The sequence below is a fragment of the Onychostruthus taczanowskii genome, unplaced genomic scaffold, assembly GCF_017590055.1.
Source record: "Onychostruthus taczanowskii isolate IOZ18803 unplaced genomic scaffold, ASM1759005v1 scaffold35, whole genome shotgun sequence".
Classification (NCBI taxonomy): Eukaryota; Metazoa; Chordata; class Aves; order Passeriformes; family Passeridae; genus Onychostruthus; species Onychostruthus taczanowskii.
Genome location: NW_024500905.1, coordinates 7740143 through 7759992, shown reverse-complemented (window position 1 = coordinate 7759992; position 19850 = coordinate 7740143). Strand labels below are relative to the sequence as shown.

Here is a 19850-nt window from a genome sequence, read left to right as displayed (position 1 = left end):
AATAAAATGTGGGATGAATTTGCAGAAATTTCAATATTTGGGTTTTACTGGATGTGACCATGTAAACAGGATGTAATGTTTACTTACTATAAAGCCCATGTTAAGGACACCGTAAAACAATGTTTTTTCAAATTGCAATTAGTTAAAGACCAGGGAAAAGGCAAGTAGCACACCAGCTTCTTACAGGTGCAAAACCAGCCTACTGAAATCATGCAGTGAAAAAATATTCCTGCAAGTGTACAGCCTGCTTTAACCTGTGGATTTGGAACAAGGCAGAGATACAAGAGATTTTTGTTACTTGGCACCAGTTCTTGGAAAGTTCAAAGGCACTACAGAGCTTCACCATCTCCAGTGAGGCCCTTGTTGGTAGTTACTTGCATTTCTATGAACCTACACTTTTGCCACAAGGCAAGGAATCTTAGCCTTATTATCTTGACAGCCCTTGAAATCGGCTAGCTCACCTCTTAAGCCTAAATGAGATTCTTATTACAGGAAGCTCCCACCCTGCCTCACCTGCAGGCTGAAGCACAACCCTTCCATTGAGAGCTTGGAAAAAGGCAGCTGAAGACAAGAGCACTTGGCACTGGCCAGGATATGCTCCTCAGCATGCCCCAGTGGCACAGCGAGTAGGAAACTCCCCTGGAATGCAGCCATTCCCCACTAGCTTGCTTGGGCAGCTTCCTGATCAGAGGTTTCTGTGAAATCCACTCCCACTTCTCCTCCCACACTGCTAAGGAAGCCTCTGAACCTTGAGATGGGCTGTGACTTCCTCCAGGCAAAGGGCATCCAGAATTACGCAGTGTGATGCACAGCAGAGGAACAAATAACCTGTCTCCAGCATTTCAGCCATAAAGTGGGGGTGGAAGCATTCCTATCATGACCTGCCTGTTGACACATCTCCAGAGGAAAGAGCAGCTCCCATCCCAATTCATGCTACTTGAGATGATTAAAAAAAACTCCAGACAACCAAACAGGATATCAATTCATTACATTTAATGCGTCTGCTAATTTATTCTCTAATCTTCATCTGCAAGATAAAGCCTTCAAGGGCCACCCCATCTGTGCCTAAATATGGTGCTAGTGGTTGCTATAACGAGCTACAACTGCTCACCATTGCTTTGGGCCCTCCACTCTTTTGTCATTTTCATCTACTGCCAACAACATGCTAAAGAAAACATGGAATTGGGCATTATACAAACAACCCAACTGATACAAAGGACAGAGATGGAAAATGGCACAATGTTTAGAGAAAACAACATGGCTTAGAAATTCAGGGTCATTCTCCCCTTTCCTGTACCTGTTGATTCATCAGACCTATCTTTCTTCTCTCTCCTTGTTCTAACACACGTTTTCATCTTCAACCCAATCTTTTCAAGTACCTCTCTGTTCCTGAGAAGGAGCATAGTGGTAGGAGGTCCAGAATAAGAAGATGAGGTTGTTCCTCTGTTCACATGCCAGTAAACAAATTCATAGACAGAACTTAGCATGCATTATATAATGACATGCAGTCAGAATATGTACCTGATATGGATTTGGTACAACACTTGGAAAATTGTTTAGAATCTGTCAGCCAAGTTAATCTAAAAGTTCTGAAGCTATTTGAAAAGCAAGCTTGCTAAAGTGTAAATATGGCTCTCATTAGAGCCATTTTTCAATAAGAACACCGAAGGCACTTATTGCATTTAAATGCTGAATGCACCACTGACTCACGTATCGACCATGACCAGTTCATACACAGTAGAGTCCCCACACACAGCTGGCATTACCAAGCTGGTAATTTACAGTTAACTCAGCAAGGCTGAGAGTTTTTGTCCCAATTGAAAATGCAATGCAAACTGCACTGCAAAATTCTTTTTAAGTGCTTCAATTCACTCTCAAACAAGTGAGGAGAAATATCAAGGGAATGTGAGGGTGGGATCCATCTCATCCACCTTGACATATCTACATCAATGAAGTTTAGAGAGTGATTCATCTGACTAAAAGTAGATGCCTGCTTTAAAATGAGTTGACTCACTTTATGGATAATATTGACTGTTTTGACTAGATCCCCATTGACCATGACTTCAAGCCTATCAGCTGCCTCTACACACTCTAAAACAGGAGAGAAATTCAATGAGTTTGCCTGAAGGCTAGGGATATTCCAGGACATGATCAAGTAAACTAGTAGCTAATATAGACTGTCTTCCAGTTCTCATTTTAGAGGAAATACCAGTGATTCTACAGAGACATCACCACAGCAGAAATTATACCAAGATAATATAGATAGTCATTAAGTAGGCATTAATTAAAAATGAGGGGGAAAAAAGAGGTAGAAAGGAATGATTTATTTTTAAAATCTTCCATAAGTATAAAGATGTGTTTTTTACAATGTTGTTTTATACTGTGCATATGCATACCAACCATATATACCCCAATCATGAATATTCACTAAGAATCAACAAAGTATTTTTATGTAATCAAAGTCCTGGCACATTAGGAAGATTGTATGTTTGATAGTTTTCAGATTATATCACAGGCTTTAAACTATTGCTTATAAAAATATTCTGATCTTGAAATTTCAAAGCTATTAAAATAGAAATTATTTTCTGAACTACAGGGAAAAAGACTTATAAGTGACAACATTTTTAATAGAACCATATTCTTGTGACCAGCATGTGAGTAATTTGCATGCTTTTAGTATATGCACTGAATATGGCATGGGTTTTGGACCATAGAACCTCTGCTAAAAACAAAACTGGAGCCACATAATTTTTCTTACAGAGCATGATATAATTTAATCCAAGGGTTGAAATCTGATAAATATTTTTTCCTTCCCCATTTGGCAAATCTCATTTCCCCTTCCCCGTAACTCTAATAAAATATAAGCCAGCATGTTGATTTGTTAACATACCACTGAGGAAAGGAAGAAGGTCTATATTCTAACTGTTTTATCACAGAGAGAGGGGCATTATTAAACTAATGATGAAATGCTGTATTTAAGACAAAATACAAGAAACATCTTCAAGTTACCAAGAGTTAAAAATAAGGAGGATTTTTTTTCTTAAATATAAGGATTACGATAATCCGCTCACTTGTCCTGTTACCTACACCTGTGGAAGCTGCTACAAAACTGTGAACAATTCACTAGAAGAAGGAAAAAATCATATATTCCATTAAATATGTATCATGTTTATTAATTTTTAGTGACACAAAAAGTTTTCTTATAAAATGTATAGAATTTGATCAGTCATGAAGAGATAATGACTTTTTTTCCCAAGCACTATGTGTGCTTGGGAAAAAAATGCATACTTTTTAATGTGCATACTTTTTAACAAAATACAAATTCATATTAACTTTTCAGTCTATACAATTATCCTTGTAATACATACCTACATTTACCACCCTGCACAACACAGAGTGCAGCAACATCACTTTCTCCTACAGCTTTGCTATGCTGAAGTTAAGCAGAGTGTTTGAAAATGGAAATTAGCGCCAGTTAGAAAACAACTATCATCTAACTCCAAAAAGGTGCTAAATGCAATCACGTACACTAACTACAAGTATGCATTCGCTATTAGCAGATAGGAAACTCACAAAGGAAAACAATTTAAAGTCCTGAAAACAACAGGGCTACTCCAAAACATTTGCCACTTTCTACAACGTCCAATCTCATTTTAGGACAACAGGAAAGAAAGCAGGAAAAGAAATCCCTCAAAGCAATCCTGATCAATCATCCTCTTATGTCTTTCATGTCCTCAGGAGAGAAGCCTGCACTTTTTGAAAACAGATCCATTCTTTTTTAAGTTGACTATTAAGAACCAGATTCAAAAAGATATTCAGACCTTAGGGTTCTTCATTGTAACTTGCAGTACTCAAACAAAAACTCAGCTGCCATGTTTCAGTGTTGAAATGTGTAGGTGCTTCATCTTTGGCACTAGATCTCTCTGACAATAAGGGTTTGAGCAGGTCTGCAGCAGTAAATTATTGCCATTTGCTGGTTTTTGCTCTTCTTCTCTGATGGACAGGTTGAAAGTGATCCCTAGAGGTCTGCTAGTTCAACTTCTCATTCTAAGCATCTCCAACTAAAGCATCTTGCTCAGTCAGGTTTTGAATTTCTTCAAGGTCTGAAATTCCACAATATCGACTTAAAGTCCATATCAGCATTTGATTCTCTTAACAGTGAAAATTCACATGCAGAATTTCCTGTATTGCAACTTGTGTCCATTAGCTCTTCCCCTGTCACCATACATCTCCAAAAGAGTTTGGATCTCTTTCCTATATTCAACCTATCACACTCGGCTCATACGCACACACTTCAGCCTGTGTGATCTTAGTGACTCTGCTGCATTCAAAAGCCTCTTGTGCTGGACAGCAAAAACAGTACTCCAGAAGCAGCCTCACAAGCACCAGGGAGAGGGAACAATTACTTCCCTAGACCTGCTGGTTACAGCTTGCTAATACAATATGGGATGAGGTTGACCTTGTTTGCCGCAACTGCCAACTTGTGCTCATTGTGTCCACCAGTACCACAGGTCCCTTTCTACAAAGCTGCCCTTCAGTCAGTTCATCTCCAGTGTGTGCAAGACTTCTCACCTGCCTTTGCTGAGCTTGGTGAGACTCCTGGAAATGCATTCCTCCAGCTTGTCTTGGTCCCTCTAAGCAACAGCCCTGCCCTCTGGCGTATCAACTCCTTCCCTAAAGGCTGGTATGATCCATTAATCTGCTGATAGTGCAAGCTCTCCCTAACAGCTCTCCCCTGATCTAATAGATCAGATCATTAGCAGTCACCAAACTGCATTTACCCCAGAATCTGTCCCTGAGGAGGACTGCCACTATCAACCAGCTGACTTTATACTGCCAATCACCCGTCTGGCCTGGAATTTCAACCAGTTTTCCATCCACTTTATAATCTGGTTATCCTGTCCATATTTTGACTCGTAGAATACTATCAAAGACCTTGGGAAAAGCTCTGCTAAAGCCAAGGTAAACAACATTCACTACTCTTCTCATCCATGGAATCAGTCCACCTCACAATGATCAATCAATCAGGTTCATCAGTGGCAATTTGCCCATGGTAAATTCATGCTGCCTATTTTTAATCACCTTCTTGCAGTTCATGAGCTCAGAAATGGTTTCCAGGAGGAAAAACCTTCCAGGAGACTGAGGTTAGAGTTCTTAGCCTGTAGTTCCCTTCATCCTCTTTCTCAGTCTTCTTGAAGATGGGTATGACATTTGCCTCTTCTGTCCATCATGGACAGTGAAGTGGATGGGTAGTACACTCACGCTGCCATTGGCTAGATTTTGTATTTTCAGTCAGTCTAGAGTGTTCTGTTCATCCATACTAGCCTTGCACCACCTTTGCTTACCTTTCTTTACTTGGAAGGGACCAGTTCTGTGTTTTGAGAAGGTTGTTCTTGAAGTTCAACTAGCTGTGCAAGGGCAACTGATTGCCTCTCATGTGATCCTGTCCAGCAGATTCCCAAACAACCTGAAATTTGCCCTTTGGAAGTCAAGACTGGCGATTTTATTAGCTTTCATGTTTATCTCAGGATTTTAAACTATAGAAACTCAGAGTCGCAGCCAAGGCTGCCTTCAACCTCTACACCCTCAGACAGATTGTTCATGACTAATAAATAATTCCCGCCAGGGCATCTCCTCTAGTTACCTCACCAATCACCTATGTCAGGAAATAATAATTTAACTTTCTGCACTTAAACCATGTTTCAAGTGCTGAGATGCTTGGAACACAGTGTTCCATAGAACAAGGAGTTGCACTTTCACTGTTTTGACAGGAGAGATCTCACTTCACCTCCAAAACCTGAATATCCTTATCACCTGCCACAGGGAATCTTGGGGAGAAGGCTCCTTTAGCACAACTGTAGTGCTGAGGAATACTATGGCTCTGATGCAAAGGCTTAGTAACATATCCCAAGGATAAATGTGATGAGGAGGTTAGAAATGTGGTGCCAAGGCCTCTTGTGACAGGTGCTACCTTCATCACCTCTACTGAGGCTAGGACTGGACAAGGAGACTAAGTGGACATTCTCAGGTTGTTGGTGCTAGCTCTGGAGATGAGCAGAGCAGCCCTACTCATATTGAGTCCTATCCACTCACCGGTGTCCAAGGAACATACAGCACACCAAGGCTCACCAATGCCAAGGCTGGCATGTTTGCAGTCACTTCAGGCTTTTAGCAGGTGCAACAGTACTGGATATGTCTCCCTGTTGCCATATTTCACTTGCCAATGAACTTCCTTAATTTCACGTGCCCAAGAAGTCTTGACATAGTGAGGATTAGAGCTGCTTCCTTGAGGGAAGACACCTTAGGAGAATGGCTCCATATTGATTCCACAATGAAGAGTTTTGTCAGTTCACAGGTCCTGCTATTTAACGTGGCCATAGAATTCTGAATTTAATGATGTCCACAAAACTTTCCAAGTCTGTAATTCTGCTGTTCAAGCTCCTGAACTCTTCTTGTTCTAAAATAACGATGAACTGAACATTTCCAGAAATACATGACCTTCTGAGCAGTCAAGGCTCTTGGTTTGCACAGGAGATGACAGGATCCAGACTTTTTAAGCCATGGTGAGTGAAAAGCTGCCTTTGGAGAAAACTTATAGAGGCATCCATATCTTGAATGTCTAATAAACAGAAAACAACTCTCTCCCTGTCTGATACTAACCTCAGCAGTTTCTCAGTCCCCACGAGAAACTTGTGTGGGGCACTCCTTGAATCATATCCTACACAAAAGAGGGAAAAGTCTCTGAGCTTGAGTAATGGGAAATTGTTGGTCCTGAAGGTAACACAGTCTCTGCCAGGAAGCATTTATATTCTTAAGCCAAGCTCTTTCAGTTACCTCCATGCACAACTTTACACATTATAAATCCCATCATGTTATTGAAGATTTCACAAATATGCAGTTATGTTTTTAGATTACAGGAAAGTTCTCTTGAAATAGGAAAATACTCTGTGTGAAAACTGAGTTTGGTGTCAGTTGAAGAGTCCTGTTTAGTATCTCCATTTTTAATAATTACCTGGTTTTGATTTTTTTTTTTTTTACCATTTAAAACAAATAAAACTCCAAATAGCTACTTGGAAAAAAAAAAGATAAAAAGGATTTGAAGGATCTTATGTGAAATTAAAAACTTTAGTGGATGTTAACTGTATGTAAAACACCAATGACTACAGTTAAAGAAAAATTGTGATGCTGCCCTCCCAATTCAGTCTTGGCAGTTCTGAAGCACCTGGCTCCTTTTATTTTACATGAAATGTGGAACTAGGGTCTGGTTTAGAAGGGAACTGCAGTAAAGCAAGAGAGAAATTCTATCATAACAGCATGTGCTTTATATAGTATTTCTCAGTTTCATGTGAAGCACAACAGCTGGGCTAGAAAAGTATGGACTTTTACTAAAATATGACATTTTCGCTTTTAAAAAGAGGAAAATATAAGTTATCCTGTTTCTTCATTTCCATTCCTGACTTCCCATATCCTTTTCTTTACTTGCATAATAAATGCAGATTCTTTTTTATAATGTCATATTGTAAGAAAGATTTTTCACTGAATAACATTTATTTACTTAACTTTGACTACTCTTGAGCTTGTCTCAAGGTCTAAATTGCACATTTATTCTCGTTCATGTACAGAAGCATTTGACTTGTCCTTCTGGAGCTTTCCAAGGTTTTCAAGAAATTTAAAGTCATACATGTACTGCGACTCTTACACAGGATTAGGCATTGCTCTATTCTGCAGAAATTGAGCCATTAGCTATTGAAGACAGAGGAGGTGTGACGATGATGATGCTGCACTATTCTGGCTCCAGACAAACCCTTCCGCATCACTGGAATGGTAAAAATTCCTCTGTGAGCTGTTAGAAGAGCCACCTCTCCCTGTTTTTCTAAAGCACAGCATGGATTTGATATAATTGCATGGGGAAGGGAATGAGTTCTAATTGAAAATCAACAGTTAAAAGTCTGTACTTCTTTTACAGTTGCTTAACTTTACTGTTTGCAACATAAAATTATAATCTGGGATTAACTGCAATTTCATTCTCCCCTCCACATTTACGAAGGTGTCATGAATCTCCAGATAGGTATTCCGTAGCTCCACTGGCAAAGTGCTACTGAGAAGAGGTTGAGGAAGTGGAAGATGGAATGAAGTCTAAAACGGATGAGAATTACCAAGAGTTAAAACTGATGGGTCTATGGGAGGGCAGCATTAGACAAGGCAGTGTTTTGGCACTTCAGCATTCAGCTTTAATGTTGACTGAAAACATTAATCTTACCAAAATAATGTCTGTGATATCATGTCTTCTGTCCCTCTCATCTCTATGAAAACATGTAGAAAGCATACCACTCCTACAACAACCCTTATTTGCCAGACTTTAGATGTGGAATTTATTTAATATATGCATTTATTTTAAAATTTGTCCGTATAAAAATAAAGGGGGGGGAAAGGATATAGGTAAGGAAAACTAAATATAGATGTGCCATGTTCCAAAAGGTCCTATATTAGATTCTTCATAAGTGGAGGAGAGAAACTTATTTCCAAATCTCAGTCTTGAAAATACTCAGCAGGCTCTCTTTATGCTCAACTTCTCTCCATCTCCAAGGCCTGCAGACTCCAAATTTTAGGTCTTTGGATACAGCACAAAGGTTGGGGGCAAACAGACTCAAAGCTGGCAACAGAAGTAAAATATAACACTGTTGTTATCAGCCAAAAAGCCTTTCCTAACTCAGTTTTGTATCACCTGTGTCCATCCCACACAGACATGCTGCATATAAAATGAAAGTTGGTTTTCTATTTCTGTTTTCTTAAAAACACCACAAGATGACAGTTGTACCCCAACTCCCCTGAAAAACAAATAAGAGCACAGTTAACAATTCAGCCAGGTGCACTTCTTTCAAAATGCCTGTGACAACTGGGCTAAGCAAACTAGAGGAAATATTTACCAAAAGTCATCACTTTATCATTCAGATTTCTTCTACTCTCTCACCAGTGATAACAAGGGGGTCAGCTTCTGTCCTGTTGTTATCTAAATAGTGTGGATGCTGGAGCCTTTGAAGGAGGACTAGAGGAAGAAGGAGTCCTGTCTTTCTCTGATTCTTATTTCTACATTCTCTTGCACTGATGCTGCCCTTCAGACAGTGATAGCAAGTCCATTTAAAAGACAATTTTTTGTCCTGTAAATGTTCAGCTGAATTAATCTTTATCTATGTTGCAGTACATGGTGTGTGAAATGCTAATGCCAAGAGAAAGAAACAAAGAGGAGGACGAAGACGCATGATGTGCTTCTTTTTGGAGGCAGCACCTAGGTTAAGCTATTAAGAAATTGTGGAACAACTTGTTGCTACGTAACTACTAAGAGTGATTCCAGAACTTGCCATCAGTTTTGAGTACTTAGTGCATAACTGTAGAAAGCCATTCTGCTGGAGGGCAAAGCTATCACTAACATTCAGAAGCTAGCTACTCAGACTACAAATGCTACAAATTCATAAGCTACTAGTCTGGCAAGTCAACTACTGCATTAGGTTAGCAACATCATTATCTAAATTATTTACCTGCAGGTTTTCAGCATCAGGGATTTACCCAAAATCTCAGTTGCTTCTATAAGGAAACAGCACCATGAAAGACCCATGTTGGTCAAGAGGACCTATGGATACTGTGCACAAATATTTTCATGTCTCAGAGGTGATCCCATGAAAAAACTGCCTCCTTAGTTACATTCTGTATTTTGAGGAGATATGAGCTGTTATATCAAAACATGTCCAATAAAAAAGTTAGGAGTTGTCTGCTAAGATTTTTCTTCCCCAGAGGTTTAAGGGGGTCTTAAAGAACATGGAATATTTGTCCCCAGATAATTTTATGTATGCAGAGTCTCAAGTTAATACATAATCTGGCACATAACTCAAGAGTTACTTCCTGTAGTAGCTAGTTTGTGGTAATGACATGTCATTTCTGTAGATTGTGTAAACTCCTGGCTCTGTTTTCATACTTCTATAAAATCTGTTTGCAGAGCTTGTACTTCTCCTTTCATTACAATTAGGCAGAAGTTCAAACAAAACTTTATTGTTCATGTCTGTAACTTAAATAACAACTGCAAAATATAAAATGTTTTTAAACCAATATAACAATGTGCAAAACACTGCTAAGTTCTACTGAAATTACAGTGTACTTTCAGAAGTGACTGATGTGCAAAGGAGTAACACAAGTACTGTCTGCTTGCAATTCTCCCATCTCCTCTTCACGCACCCTGATTTCTTGTCTAAGTGGTTCATCATGGAGTGTATGAGAAAGAGCTTAGTATGGCTAAACTCAGGGATCAAACACTACAAATGTATATACATTCAAACTGTGCTTTCTGTCTTATATTCACACCAAAAAATGTTAACAATCTATTTTTCTCTTCCAGCTTTATAAAAATGCTGAAAACTCATTTTTTAGAGATCAAGATATATATGAAGTACTTTAAAGTTGTAAACCCTTACTAAAAGTTTATCGACAACATTGCTGCAGAACATGAACTCAACTGGTGAGTTTCTTCCCAAGTATCTTTACTTACCATCTTTGAGTAGTGAATTGGCAGTAGTTTTGTCCAATTAAGTTTGATATGAATGAAGGATGATAAACCGAACTGTTTAATCAGTACTTAAATGCTTACCACTTTTAAAATCCATAAGACATGACACAGAACACTAGTACTCCAGTTTTAAGAGATGATCCAACATTTTCTGAGAAACGACGCTCAACTCCTGGACTCCAGTTCCAACAGATCTACAAGTATATATAAACCCCTTTTACAAAAGTGAGTTCAGGTCTTGGAAGTAAGAGAGCTCCTGTTCTCTGGCTGATAGGTGGGGCACCAGCACAAAGAACAGTGCACAAGCGAGGCTGGTACAGTGCTGCGTTTGATAGTTTGTGCTCCAAACGTGCCACCCAAGATAGCTGGCCTGCAGTGCCTCTCCTGACACACCCAGGCCTATTTACTACTTCCTTTCCAAATGTTAAACTTCCCATAACTTTATTTGCATTTACAAAGCTGTGGGTGTTAATATTTACAGCTACTCCATATTAAAGATCAGCAACCTTTTCTAAAGCAGTAACAATTCGTTTAGTTGATCAGTGGCTTTGCTTTAGCTATTTTAAAACTTGTTCATAACATCCAGTGCACGGTAGTATGGTATGGCAATGGACAAAACTCCATCAGACAGGACACCCACTTCAAAACACCTAGAAAGCTGTGGTGTTTCAATGTGCATGACAGCTTTATAAAATGCTGGTGACTGCACAGCATATGTTTTGTGGTGGAGTTTCATCATACTAAGGCAGGGGGAGATGTGCTAAGCTACCTAAAAGGCCATTTAGAATCCTGCCTGCCAATTTTTCCTTCAGAAATTTGCTAACATTACATCCCCTCACTTTCCATGAAAAGATGGTGAAGAATACTGAAGCTGCTTCAACGATTTGTTTGAGAAGTGCCTGATTCTCTCCAGCCAACACTGAACCAGTTGCAGGCATATAGAAGTCAGCTTCACTGACCTCTATACTTAGGAACCACAACTCATCATTGAAACTGCCAAGAACAAACAAAAAGCAAGTCATTCTTTCTGCTTCTTCCCTGGAACCAGAAGAGCACCAAAAACCAGAAGAGACCTTTGGTGACTCTTCATTACTACAGATGTTCAGTATATCATCCAAATACCCAGCGGAGTATTCAGTGAAAAGTTTTTTTTACAGAACAGTATTATTGAATTCAAGCCATAAAACTCTTTATTCTACAGTAATCGTGCATATGAAGATCATATACTGGAATTGGAAACTCTTCCCTCTCCCCAGCTATAGGTTTGGGTTTTTTTTTGTTTTGGGGGGGTTTTTTGTGCTTTTTTTGGGGTTGTTTGTTTGGTTGGTTTCTTGTTTGGCTGGGTTTTTTGGGGATTTTTTTGTGTGTTTTCCCCTCCCCTCAAGAAAGAGGCATGTGACCATGGAGTAGCCCTTGGTGTTCTAATCACAAGACATGTCTCAAACATTTTGTGACAATGAGATGTGGAGGGGGTAAGGAGAAATAAAACAAACAGCTGTGTAAAGCCCTTCTATCATTCTCAGACCTAACTGAAGCCAGCAGTAACAAAATGAGAACAAAAAAAAAAATGCTAGCCATTCATCAGTTAGTCCTTTCTTAAAACCTAAACAAATAAATAAAAATTAAGAAGTCAGACAGTACTCACAAGGCTAAGCCTCTGCTAGCAATGAAGCCACCAGGACCTCTTGAGCAGAGATTAGAAAACTAAGTAACCTAGGAATTCTCCCATGCCATTTGTCTAGTCAACAAAACTGTTCCACTCTTTGACTGTGGTCCTGTAACAAGTTAGAACTGGATGTGGTGATCACAGCTCTGCACTGTTAAGGGATACAGTCTGAATACTGCTAAAGACTCAGTCTGTGTTACCTAACATAACTGCTTCAGCTACCCAGAGACCTAAACCCATTGGAGAAGAATTACTACTGCAAAGAGTATTTTTTACTACTTAGATTAGAAGTATAGGACTTGCTACCTCCCTCTCATGTAATGTGTCTGTACTGGACAGTGTTATTCTGAGTAATAAGAATTATACTGGAATAAGCTAAGTATATTAAAGGATACCTGACTTTCTATATTTGAGCCCAGTACAGGTATTTTGCAATCACATTGCATATAATGACTAGAAATGCAAACACAGCCAAACAGCTACTAGGATATGTTTTCAGGGTTGAAATTCAATAGAGCTTCAGGTTCTAAGACACGTTATCAGAAAAAACAATTGAAGATATGCTGGTTTTCTGACTTTAATACTACCTGAGTTTAAGTTTTCCAGGCCACATGTCTGCCTCAAGCTGATGTTTTCAAAAGCTGATTTTTTTAACAAAAATCCAAGTGTGAAACTGTGGAAGGAAAAAACCTCCCATTTTAACTCAAGTACAGGAAAAAACCTTTTAATGTAACTGAAAAGGCCTTTACTTTGAAGAGAGAATTTGAAATTTAGTGGAAGAGTAGCCTTTGAATCAGAGATTTTGGCAGTTTTCCTATTGAACAATGTGACACAGCTAAAAGCTCTTAAATCACATGCTACATGCACAGCAAAAAATAGTAATAATGAAAAATATATTAAGAGCTATATTTTATATATATCTTATATATATACATAAGCTGGGTTTTCTGAAAAACCTGTGGCATCAGCAATGCTGCAGGTTGGTCCTTGCAGAGTTCTTCCTACCTGAGGCAGCAGCAGCGACATTCAGGCTGGGGCTCTGCCGTGTTCCGTGCTCCCTCTTCTGGCACCCAGGCCCCACCAAAAGCCAGCAGCAGCCTCGGGGGGAGGGAGGGATAGGGGATGTTGGGAGGCTACCGCAAATGCATCCTGTTGGCTACACACCACTTCTATTTCTGTCTTTATCAGGGATTTACAGAGTAGCGAGTTTCTTGTATCGAACTGGAGGCCTCTAACGAAGTGCTTCTCATTTTCTGAGCTCCAAATTCAAGCTGCTGGAAAATAAATGCAGAAATATCAAGGAGAATCTACCATAGGCATACAGCCTTCTCAGCACCGCAAATGCTCTGAGGAATAGAGCATCCCAATAACACTGCACCAGGAAAAGCACTAATAATGCAGACAGGACCACAGCATGTACCCACAAATTCAAGAAAAAGCTCATTCCTGAATTTAACACAGCTCTAAAATTATGGCTAACACTCCTATTGCTGAACAACCTCTACCCTCAAATAACCTGTACATTATATTCAGTGAAACTGTGCTTTGATTAAATGCAAACCAACCCAGTTTAGCAGCCATTCTTTTATTGAATCCTTCTATGCCTTAGCTGTCTCAGCAATACAGTGATGATAATGCTACTAGTTCAGAATTTTAGGTACTCATTAGTATGAGCATTCAGATACTCTCTTAATGATTACTCTAGAAAAGCCTGCAGGAAAAGCAAAAAAAAAAATCTGTATGCAGATAAACACTTAATATCAGATACAGAGAAATAACTTTTCTATTGTTTTAATTCAGTTAGAAGTTTCCATCTCCAATTGAAGGATCGTGCATTTAGAAAGTGATCATATAATTAAGGATTATCATGGTACACATGCAGGATGTCACAGATGGAAAACTTAAGCAATGAGCACTGATTGTTCATCTTCTTTTTCATACATGTGAAGGTTTGCATGTAATTATACATAATTTTATGTTCAGACGCAAACAGAAACTATTAGATTTTTATTTAATGTCAAGAACTCTCTGACAGATAAAAAAATAGTAAATTTAATGTCTACTTGTTTTCTTCTACAAATAAATAAACTGATCCTGAGATTAACTTGGCTGCAGCTAGTTACCCAAATATTGAAAAAAAAAAAAAAAAAAACATCTTTGAAAACTTAATTTGCATATTTTGGCAAAAGGAGATGATTCCTCAGAACAAAAATTAAATGACCTGGGGAAATTCACACTGTCAAATACATACTGTATATTATATACATAATTTCTGTATATTACTGCAAACAAAACACAAACACCTGACTTAAGGATACACAACTCCATTTTCATAACTTCTAAGCACAATTAATTCCAATGGAACACCATGGAGGTTCTGTAATAGCTTGGTAACCTCTCAAAGGAAAAACTGTGACATTATTTAATTTTCCTAAAGCAAAGTGAAGAATGAGCCTAGACTTATTAAAATAGAGGTAACAGATGAAACACAGTATCTCAGGGTTTCATTCACAGATAGGCTTATTTCACTTTTATTGTCTTATAAATCTAGCCAAACTTGTAGCATTAAAGAAAAAAAAAATCTACTTTGACTTTGTAAAGTATCACTAGAGAAACTTTGTGAAGTATGAAACAAGACAGGAAGAAGTTTCATACTGAGAGATCACACTGTAAGTTCAGGCCACTCCTGTTTATGCTGGGGAACTTACTACAAAGCAGTCTGGTGCAGCACGTGACTCAGGCCACTGGGAAGTTTCTGTTCAATAAAGTGGAATAAAATACTTACAACAATAAAGAAGTCTAACGTCTTGATTTGTAATAAAGTGTGAATAGTACTTAATATTCCCAAATCAGAAAGAGATAGAAATAAACTTTAGGGTAAATGCACCTAAGGAGATCTGTATTAAAGTCACTGTGACACTGCTCGGAAGCACACAGAGAGGGAACTGTCCCACTCAAAATTATCAGATTTCACTCACTCCCTTGCTCAAGTCCCCACTTTCTTTCCTCTCCCTTTTTTGTTCTTCACCAGGAGTGTTAGAATTTTCCAGCTTCTTGACTGTTTTCTATTACATGCAAGGGAGTTTCATGGAGGGAAGAGACCTTTCCCCAGCGTGCCGTTTCCCCACACCACACACAAGCTAGATAAGGACAAGGCCAAGCACACCGGCTTGCGCAACACGTTTGAACACGGCTACACCCCAAATACCCAGAGTGCACTTTTGCCTTTTGCTAAAGGGTTAGGGAACTATGCTCACTCTTCTCTGAACACTGTTAAGTGCATCTCAGCTCAGAACCAGACACTGACCCTGCTCTGTGCACCAGATGCTCTTAAACATGAGGACCTTGAGATCTTCAGATGCCCCAAAAATATGTATTTTATATATTTTTATTTATTTATATTATATATATATATATATAAAATATATAAGTGCATGCCATTTCTACATTTCCCTAAGCGATTTTCCTTGATTACAAAGAGAGTTTGCAGCAAGATTCTGGGTAAGACAGAACTCACATTAAGGTTCAAAATTCAGAAGTAGTAGCAGCTCAGCCTAATAAACATTTTTATAATATCTGCAGATTAACAGTCATAGATTTCCCCAAGAGCTTTAAATGCTATCCTGTTTCTGCAAGCAACAGGAACTGATACTCAACTACATTTGATAACTCTTTATAGTAAACAACTGCAAGAACTATTTCTCATTAGCTTTTTTCAGCTATATTAGACACAACTATAGTTAAAAATTTAAGTCCGAGGTTTTAAGTATGATTTTCAAATTAGCTATCACATCAGCATTTGACCAATGCACAGTGTAAGGGGATTTGTTTTGCAGTTACTCTGAAAATAAAAACACTTCCTTTTATCTGGACAACACAACAGATATGCAATGAACCTATCCATCAGCAGTCTGTGAGGCCAAATCCAGATTAAGCATATCACTAACAGATACACTGAGAATCATAATTAAACAACAATAAATTTCTTCCTTTTCAAGTACCTCCATGGATATTAATCTGTTTTCACTGCTTTAAGTTCCTGATTTGCTTGGGCAATTTTAATAGATTACTTAGTTTATATGTTATTTGGCCAGTATTTTTTATTTATCATTTTTCAGAAGTGTTCTTCTAGCATATATTATACTGAAATGCATAAATTGTCACTTGTATTGTCTGTCCACACATTCACAGCTGCACAAATTACTTCCCTTTTCATTTATGCCCATATAAAAGTTAGGTAAGGCAACTGATTACTCAGAGAAATTTCAACATAATTTTAGCTGCTGTTGACTGTCATTTAAATTGGTAAAAATATAAAGATGAGACAGTGCTATGTGACAATGAAATATTGCTGGCAAATCTGCAATACTGAGAACTCTCCTACCAGTAGGATTTCACCACTTTTACTTATAACAAATGTCATGAAGTTATTAGGTTTGGTTTTGCTTTAAATTAATTGGACCTTCCCCATCCAAGCATGGCAGTATAATTCTTAATCTACAAAAGCTCTTTGCCAAATTTAATCTGATCATTTCTGTATTTCTGAGTATGGTTCCTTTTTAACATTCAGAAGAACTCTCTCAGTTTTGCATCTCAATCAAACTTTCACACATTCAACCAGAAACATGAATCACACTAGTGCTATTTCAGGGAACAGTGTACAGCTATAGTGGCAGGGGAAAGTGTGCCATCCACCAGATCACACTGACACAGAGGTCATCATAAAGTAATGTGTGAGATTAATTTACTAAGACCAAATACTTTTTTTTTTTTTTTTTTAGAAAAAACCTGCGCCCATTTGCTGTCAGAACTTTCATGACTTCTGTGCTACAGACCAATGCTTGCTAGAACACCAAAATATTTTCTGCCATTGAGGCCCTAATCTACATTACAGTTTTGATAACCTAAAGCAGCATTTTTTATTTTTTCCCTGCAAGAACATGATATGAATTTGACAATCTTTCTAAATTTACTGCTGAAGTATTACCAACCTAGAGTGTTCAGAACACCTAAGTCAGGACCCACAAAAGAATTAGGATTTCAAAAGTATAGCAGTTTTGAAATCAAGTGGAAATGCATTTACATATTTATTTTTACTTCTCCTTCAGTTGCATTTAGGGTTTTCCTGCTTTGTGTTTCATACTTCATTGCACAACTGAAAAACCATCAACTTTGAAGTGCTTATAACTTAAGAGTTTAGATGACCATAAAACTCAGTAATTCCAAGAGGTGGACCTTTGTGAAGAACGGCAAGTATTAAAAAATTATAGTACTTACAGATAGCATTTTTTAAAGTGTTTAATCAATTTACTTGGGTATTTTCAGTAGTGTTTATGTAGCCAAATTTTCCCTCTGTTTTGTTTCTTAAATAGTAATACCATAAAGTTAAATGAGGAAGGTGCACACCCTATTGGAAGATTGAGGAGGGTGTCATAAATTATTTAAATAAACAGCTTATGAAGGTGGGTCTTTTCAATGTAGAAGTGTTTTAAATTTTAAGATTATCTAACTCAACCCTCCTTAGGTAGTTAAGTTCCAATAACTGTACTGAAAATTGTGAACAATAACTGTACTGAAAATTGTAATGCTGGACCTCCACTTTCCCACCTTTGCTATGCTGTTCAGCATTTAATTTCATGCATAAGACCTTTCACTTATGATTTAATGGTGCACCATTGAAGACTAGTCACTTATGGTTTATGCTAAGTAGCAGAATATTTATAAGAAACTAGCACACTAAAATGGAATTTAGAAAGCATCATTCAGTAAGAAGGGGTAGGGGCTTACTGAAACTCCCCTCGCTGGAGTGTACATTTGCCACAAGTTAAGCAAACAGTGAAGTCTTTAGCCCAGCATATGCAGTTACTCCAACACTTTAACATTTTTGATTAAATATGGTTGAGCTACATGTTACTAAAATTTGCCAACTTTCTGATGCTCTCCTCTACCAGAAGTTCATCCTGTAATTCTTGTGCTTATTTTTACATTGCACCTCTATTATACACTAGTCTTAAGAGGGAATTCACTGGATTCTGTAATCCATCTAATAGGCTGTATTTTCAAAAACCATGTATATAGCACATGCACAGACACACAAACAAAATTAACTTCAGTTTCTAAGGATTTACAGTTTACTGTTTAATACAAGTAGCATATAGCTAGCGATACTAGTTACACTCACCAGAACATAATGTTGCCACAATTCAAGAGCAGCACAAGCAAAAATGGAAATGAGTGGGAATCACTCACCAGAAAGCAAATGCAGTTAGTGGCACACTGACAAGAGCAACTGTGGCCTGCTCTCTCTAAAGCAGCAATGCTGCAGATAGGTAATAAGCCCAAATTTAGTATTAAAGATTAAAAAAAAAAAAAAAAAAAAAAAGAAACTGCAACACAGGATACAGCTGCTAGAACCAAACATTCACTTAACATAGCTACACTTAAAAAAACCCAACCAACAGAGGGGCCAAAAACCCATGCAAGCAGCAGTGAATAGTGACGTTTCAGGTACTGAACCTATCCTGTCTGTCTGCAAGAATTCTGTAACATTTATACACTGAAATTCACTGTATAAGATAATATTTACAAACAGTACAGGTTTTATTTTACAAATAAACTCAAATTGCATTGACAAGTACTATACAGAGATCAATAAAAGAATCTTTTCTTAAATAGCAAGATTTTTTCCTTTTCCTTACTTTTGATCTTTGACTGTTTAGTATGCAACAAGATATTCCAAAATTCCTTAATATCAAGTTAATTTTGGTACATTTAAAAATTGTAACTTACACCAGAAATAGGTAATTTCCTTTATTTAATACTATTAAAAAGCATGCATATTAAGACATATAGATCAGGGAAAAAAAAGGTCTTAATGCACAAGCCCCTTCTCTATCTCTAAAAACGTAGGAGCCCCGCTAACAAACATAAAACAAACAAGCCCGGTGGTGTCATACTAGAATCAGCTTCACAACCTTATCGTAAGGGATCTCCACCTATTTCAGCTATAAGCCGAATAACCAAGCTATAACAACCAAAACATCGTTAATGTAAAATAGTAATTATTACCAAGCTAGCATCGCAAGATCAGAGTCCAATACAGACATTTTGTACCTTGGTGCTGGATAATGTTACTTGAAGCATCAGCCTAATAGCCGGTTTATTCATAAGGCACGCACTAAAATGAAACAAACAGTAATTAAGTGCTGACAGTGACCTAGTTAGCTACACAAGGAGCTCGATCGTCCTGTCATTCATTACAGGTTCGCCGGAATCCGTCAGGAACGGTCCCGTCCGCCCGGGCAGTGCGGGAGCGGGGCGCAGCGCCCCCCGTGCGGGCAGCCCCGGGCTCCGGCCCGGCGTCCCCAGCCGCTCCTGCAGCCCCCGGGTCTCCGCAGCCCCCGGGTCTCCGGGAGCTACGCCCCGGCGAGGGCAGCGCCAAGGCCGCCTGCCTTGGCCTTCGCCTTCCCCTCCCCCGCGCCGCAGCTCCAACAGCTCCGCGCTGGGATAACGCAGCCTCTGACTCGCTCACTGCTCGCGTCCCCCTTCACCTCCCTCTTCTCCCTCCCCCAACACGCGCTCGAGAGTCTCCTCTCGGCGGTAGGAGGGCGGTGAAATCCTCCGCTCTCC

At 38.6% G+C, this 19850-nt stretch overlaps 1 long non-coding RNA gene across 3 annotated transcripts in view; it reads right to left on the bottom strand.

Moving 5' to 3' along the window:
• LOC121339430 overlaps positions 1 to 19850 on the bottom strand; it is a 31249-nt gene that overhangs the window by 9605 nt on the left and 1794 nt on the right. For 2 of the 3 annotated variants that reach the window (XR_005953180.1, XR_005953181.1), the window contains exons 2-4: positions 19335 to 19398; positions 13227 to 13495; positions 10637 to 10749 (exon numbers count right to left, since the gene is read on the bottom strand). This is a non-coding gene — a long non-coding RNA (uncharacterized LOC121339430). The remainder of the gene's footprint in view (positions 1 to 10636; positions 10750 to 13226; positions 13496 to 19334; positions 19399 to 19850) is intronic. The other variant, XR_005953179.1, reaches the window with a different exon arrangement.